The sequence below is a fragment of the Typopeltis vanoorti genome, chromosome 15 (assembly GCF_054136105.1).
Source record: "Typopeltis vanoorti isolate ZY-2024b chromosome 15, IOZ_Tvanoo_1.0, whole genome shotgun sequence".
NCBI classification, from domain to species: domain Eukaryota; kingdom Metazoa; phylum Arthropoda; class Arachnida; order Uropygi; family Thelyphonidae; genus Typopeltis; species Typopeltis vanoorti.
In genome coordinates this window covers 25885610-25892774 of record NC_143563.1, presented here as the reverse complement: position 1 = coordinate 25892774, position 7165 = coordinate 25885610, and positions in this window count along the sequence as shown.

Below are 7165 nucleotides of genomic sequence, written 5' to 3'. Positions count from 1 at the left end.
GACGTTATAAGAACTATTCACGAATTTTACGTGGTCGAGAAAAGAGTGCCAACTGTTCCGAAATTGATTCTTGTGCTGAAAGAAGAAATTAATTTTCTTGGAAAAGAGAAACTTTAAGGAAGATACTTCATGATATCCAAAAAGTCCCAGAATAAAAAGAAACTTATCATGGAACGAAGTAACATTGTTTTATCTAGAACGCAGTATTTATTTGAGAGAGCAATACGACATTTCAGGGAGGAGAAAAGACCGATTGTGTATATAGATGAAACTTGGATTGACAGTAACTTAACTTCTGGAAAATGTTAGCAATCTAAAGAAGAATGTGGAGTGCTACAAACCGGAAATGCATCGCGGCGCATAATAATTTTGTGTGCCGGTGGAGAAGTGTTTTTTTTTTTTTTTTTTTACCGAATTGAAACTTACTATACAAACCAATCAATTCAACTACTGGAGATTACATGGGCAAATGAATTCTACGATCTTCGAAAAGTGGGCAGAAGAAAAACTAATTCCAAACCTTCCTAAAAATGCTGTTGTTATGATTGATAATTTTTCATATCACTCAATTAAACAAAGTTCCAAATTGGTCAAATAAGAAGCAAGTTCTTATGGATTGGCTCTCTGCAAATAACATTTCTCATTACCCAAATATGCGAAAAATTGATACGCAAATACGTACTATACCATCCACGACTATATTTAAATTCGATACGATGCTCAAAGAGCATGGTTTACTAACTTTGAGGCTACCACCATATCATTGTGCTATTAATGCTATTATGTTTGGGTAGAAGTGAAAAATAAATTTCATTCGTCATCGCAACGTAACTGGAGATACTGATATGTCGAAACTTTTTTTTAAGCTTTCAGAACAGGCGATTGAAAGTATTACAGTTTAAAACTGGGGAAAATATTGCTCTTATGTCACCTCATTGGAAAACTTGTATTGGGACAGAAAAGGAATTATGCAAATCTTTGGTGATCAATTTAAGTGAAAGCGATGGCGATTCAGATGACTATGAAGATTATAAGGATTTGATAATGGTATTCTTTTTTCAACCTTTTTTTTTTTTTTTTTTTTGCATGGTTTTTGTTAAAGAGACAAAAGTCATAAATAATTAATTAATCGGTTTAGGACATTAAAGTATCTCTGTTCTCTCAACTGTAAGTCTAGAATATCTAAGTTCATTCGAAAAAATTTCTGTTTTTCTGTATAATTATTATTTTACACAAAACTTTCTTAAAAATTTCGTTAAATAAATAAAAAAAGAAATAAATTTCGTTTAATTTTTATTTTATGTTATAACTTTTTTTTTTTTTTTTAATTTTGTTAATACTCCACATACATTTTTTCCAACTATATAAGCAAAAGAATTACCAATTTAAAAACTACAATGTTCGTAAAAGAAAAGCTAAATTTTCCGATCTGTAATAATGAACAAACTCATCCCAGAAAACGGATTGATTACCCAATTATCGGAATGGATTCCCCTTTTCGACACGCGCAGAAGTGTCGAAGGGTCTCGCATCTGTGGGCGTACTATACCATCCAAGCTTTGGTTCTCAAAAAAAGTGTTCCAATGCTATAAAATAAAAAACATGTTTACGACAATTGCCTCAAGACAATACTCCAGCTGCTGCAGTTCACAACAGTTCAAAAGAATCATCACTAAGTCCAAGTCAGACTGTGAAGGGGCGAAATGCCACAAACTTGTCTCCTGCCCAAATGGCAGTTGCTCCTGGTCCCTTGACAAGGCCATTGGGCACAACTTCTGCCCACCCAGGTTTCACCACTCCCACTCCTGATAGTACTGTAGTTACCTCACCTAAAGACAAGGTGGGGGATTTGGTTGGATTGGATTGGAAATCTGTGAGAGCAGGTCACTTACAAGAGGAAGAGAGTGTGTAAAAGAACACTGGGATACTCCAGCATTGGTGCAGGCATCACCTAATGCCAGTAAGTCCAACTTATTGGCATTACTCTTCTCTTCCAATTCCTACATTGATGACCTGGGCAAAGTCCCTCCCACTCCACAGAGGACAGCTCGTTTCATTTCTCCCAGTCTTCCAACAAAAAGAAATTCGAAGAATCCTTAATAACCTGAACACAAACAAGGCATCTGGTCTTGATGGTATCCCACCTATTGTATTAAAAAAATTGTGGCCAGAACTAACACCTATTCTCTATTCTCCTCTTCAATATATTCTATTCAACTGGCATCTACTCTACAACATGGAAACAGGTCCATATTGAACCCATCCCAAAGGTGATAAAAGTCAACCAATGAACTACCGTCCAATTGCTCTCACATGTTCTCTCGGAAATTATGCAGATCATCAACAACCACCTCTTTAACCACCTAGAGACATATCAACCAATCAGTGACCAGCAGTATGGATTCCGTTACTCGCGATCTACAGCTGATCTTGCTTTCACCACCCATCTCAGGACACAGGCCATGGAGAAATTTGAAGAAACTCACGTGGTTGCCCTCAACATTTCAAAAGGATTTGATTGGATTTGCTGTCCTATCATCTGCCATCCTCACTATGCAACTGGATTGCCAACTTTCTCACTGGTCACTCACTTTGTGTCATGGTGGATGGTTTATTATCCTCAGATATCTGCACCAATGCTGGAGTATCCCAGTGTTCTGTTCTTTTACACACTCTTTTCCTCTTGTATATAATTGACCTGCTCTCACAGATTTCCAATCCAACCCATAGCTTTGCTGATGACAAGACACTCCATTCTCCTTTACATTTGACAAAACTTGTATGCTCAAGTACTAGAATCCTCAAGATCTACCATGATCAGGAACCTGAACTCAGATCTCCTAGTTATATCCCAGTGGGGCAAGGTCAACATTGTAAACTTTAATGCCACCAAAGCTCAGGACTTCTGATCTCTCGCAAGAAAGAGCTTGCATCAACCCCCCCTTCAGAAATCTTGAACTTCTAATACTGAGATATCAAAACACGATCAGATTTCTCTTCTTAGAGTGACTTGCACTTCTGATCTTTTCTAGCACAACCACATTTCAACTATAGCTTCTGCAGCCACCAAAAAACTTGTACTTTTTTCCCGCAAGACACTACTTCATGCTCTCACAGCTGCTACCTCTATACAAAGCCTAACCCTCTTCAGCAACTTATACATCACAATCAAATCCCCTCTCCTTTTATACACAAGACTCTGAGTTGCATTCCCTCAAGCTGTCCTCATATTCTACATTCTATAGACCTGACACTTACTTAGTAAACCTTCTCTGGACCCTCTCTAAGATATCCTCATTTTCTTGTAAACCAGGTGACCAAATCTGTGCACAGTAGTCCATATGGGGCCTGAACAAAGGAACTATAACCTCTTTATTTGTGCATGTCAGCATCCTCCTGATCATTGCCATAATCTTTTGTGGTTTTCTTACAATTTTAGGAATGTGATCCCTAAATTTAAGTCTCTGCCCATCATCACCCCCTGATTGCTCATCTCTTTGACCTCCATCAAAATTTGTCCATTCATTGTATATTCTGCATCAAAACCTTGCCTTCCAAATTTCAAGATGTTTGTAACATTAAACTGATAGCTCTACTCACTTATTCCACTCAGTCTATTGAGATCTATCTGCAAGGTCACAACATCTGCTCTACTTCTCATAGCTCATTCCACTTTGCATCATCAGAAAAACAGATGCATATCTCCAAATAAGCTTGTCCCAGCATCATTAACATACAAGTTAACCAATAAAAGCTCCAAAACAGACCTCTGTGGCACTCTGCTAATGATCTTTATCTTCTGCTTTTGGGATACAAATCCTTCATATACAACTTGCAGATATCTGTCTAACAGCCAATCATCTATTCAACTCACTAGTCTCTCATCAAATCCCATTCATTTCAATTTAGTTACCAGCTTGTCATGTTACAATCTATCAAGCATCTTTGAAAAATCCAAGTACTCGTATATCACTGTACATACATTTCCTTTATCCAGTGAATTTGTCACATTGTTGTGGTATATAAGCAGACTACTGAAACATGGCCTCCACTTAACAAATTCATGCTAACCATCCTTAAGAATAACACTATTATTAACTCAACTCTAAATTCTAGTCCTCACCAATTTCTCTAACATCTTCACCACAACCCCGGACAGACAGATTAGCGTATAATTTGTAATCTGTGTCTTATCTCCTCTCCATTTGTGAAGCGAAACCAATTTTCTCACTTTCCACTCCTCTGGAACTTGCACTGTTACAAACCTCATGCTAAAGAAGTGTGCCAAGTTTATCCCTCATATGCCTGCTGTTGACTTGCAATTGGTCCTTCCTCAACCACACCTTCTACATTCCAAATTCTCATGATGTTGCATGAAAAGATTTGTGAGGATGAAATACACTATTAAACTGCCCATAATACTTCAATTATATCCTCTGCATCAGTTACCAATCTGCCATTGCAATCAACATCACCCACCCATAGTCATTCTTTCTTTTACTTACCACATATCAAAAGAATTCATTAGAATTTGTTTTGGCTTAATTGGCTAACTTTTGCTTATACTGCACTTTTGCTGTTTTTACCAACCAGGAAAGTGATGCAGTTGGTAAGGTACACTCTTTGTACTCTTCATGCAACTGATTATTACCAACATTCATCTTGTGTTGTTTTCATAGTGCCTTCTTCCAAGTTTCATGATTAATCCCTTCGTTCATCCCTGTTACTCTTACCTTATTTTAGCCTTTCCACCTTTGGAATATGCTGCTGTTAAATAGTTTTTACCAATGTCCAAGCAGCATGTCTCCTTTCCACTCAACCCCTCTTTTCACATTATACCTCTCAGTTGTCTCCTAAACTTTCATAATCACCAGCCATGTAGTTCCACACATACATACATACATACATTATATATATATATATATATATATATATATATAGCTGTAGCCACTCATATTCTCATAAGACTGGTGTTACACCTCAAGTGATCACCTCATGCACACTCTTGCTAACTGGGGAAAGAATACACACTCTATTGACAATCACATCCTCTGATGATATGATCAGAACTAAGAGACTCAACCCTCATATCCCCTGCCTTCCATTACATATTGCCTAAGACAGTTGTTTTTTAAGAAATCAAGATATTCATTATCCTTATTCCTTGATGCCATATCTCTGTTCTCATAATTACTGCCATAATTAAAATCACCCATAACAATCACCATTCTTTGGGATACAAATCCTTCATATACAACCTTTTGGGATACAAAAGGTTGTATATATAGCTGTAGCCACTCATATTCTCATAAGAAATAAAATCACCCATAACAATCACCATTCTCCTGCTCACTAAGCCAATTTGCCTATACATTTCTTTGTTTTCACTCTCCACATTCCCTGGCCAATAGCACCTAAATATCTAATCCTATCAATCTTCATCTCATGCCATACTGCTTCAAAACCACTAGCCACTATTTTCCCCCCTCATATCTCAAACATCTGCAGACATAATTCTCCCACTATATCAGCAGCACCCACCCCCCTCTCTTCTTGTCCTTTCTATCCTCAGAAAAAACATCCTCTCCTTCCATTTCTATTTGCATCAGGATATCATTCTCATCCAACAATGTTTCACTTATTCCAATTATTTTCATTAAAATAACCTCAATCAATGCAACAATTTCATCTCTGTCATTTCTGATTCTTCTGGCTTTTGTAAATAAGCACAGAAATCCATTTCGTGGTCTCTAACCAGCCCTACTTGTGCCACCCTTCATTTGTGATAATGGAAACATATTAAAAAAAAAAAGGTCTGGAATATGCGAATGCTTGGAGGTGCATTTGAAGACAGAAGAGAGCTGTATTTGAGAAATGGACTGTATTTGAATATGGAAGGATGTAGGCACATGGGTAGATTGTTGTTCTCTGGACAAGTGAAGAGGTACAGGGTAAAGAAACTAGAGTTGCTATGGGACGATAGCAAGGAAATAGTCACTTTTATGGGGGAATGTATGTATGTATACATTCCCCCAAGGGTCTCTTGTGGAAATAGTCATTTCTATGGGGGAATGTATGTATATATACTACAGAGACAAATAAAGCTAGGAGGGAATAATAACAGGTATAGAATACTGCCAATGCATTGATATTTTTTTGTACAAATGCCAGGAGTATCACAATTAAAGGAAATGAATTAGTGGTATTGATGGCCTCAGCCTGCCCAAAGATTATTGGAATCAATGAAACATGGTTGATAGAACATGAGTCCTGACAGGAAAAGTACGAGGGTATGGCATATTTTAGCAGGGTAGGAAGGGCAAATGGGATGGTGAAGTGTTACTTATTATTTCTGTAACCACCATGGAATCAATAGGCTCATCATGACAGGCCCACTTCAACCAACAACATGCCTATCATAATGAACTTTGAAGTTATTTACACTTCCTACATTCACAATTATTCCGGCAATGCATTCCATTCACTAACAATTCTCCACCGATAAAATCTCCTCCTCATACCTTTCTTCACCACATCCGTATACAACTTCCAGGGTTGGACTCTCATTCTTCCCATCTTAACATCTGCTCTTTTTATAATTCCTTCTGTATTAATCTGGTAGAATACCTTAAATGACTTGAAGGTTTCTATCATATCCCCTCTTGTCCTCCTATGCACCAACCTCTGTAATCCACATTCCCTCAAATGCTCTGCATAACCTACACTCCAGAGTTCTGATATTACTTTGGACTCTCTGCAGTGTTTCCACATCACAATGAAAACTAGGCGACCAAATCCGAGCACAATAGTCAACATGTGATCAGACCAATGCCTCCTCCTTATCCATACACGTCAACATACTTTTTATCATAGCACCAATACGATGTGTAGTAAGTTTAAGTGATGGTTTTTACCTCTCAGAGTAAAGAATTTGGAAACAAATGGCACTATTGATTTTGAAATTGCATGGTGTTCAGAAGTGGGCAGGACATAATATTTAGTGGGATGTTGCTATAGGCCAGGAATTCCAAAGGGGAGGGGGATGAGGCAAGTGATCATTATGGGAGATTTTAACTATAGCAGTACAAATTTGGCAAAAAGAAACAAAATATAATTATAAGAGAATGTATTTCTTCAATTCTTAAGGGATAAATGTTTCTTTGCA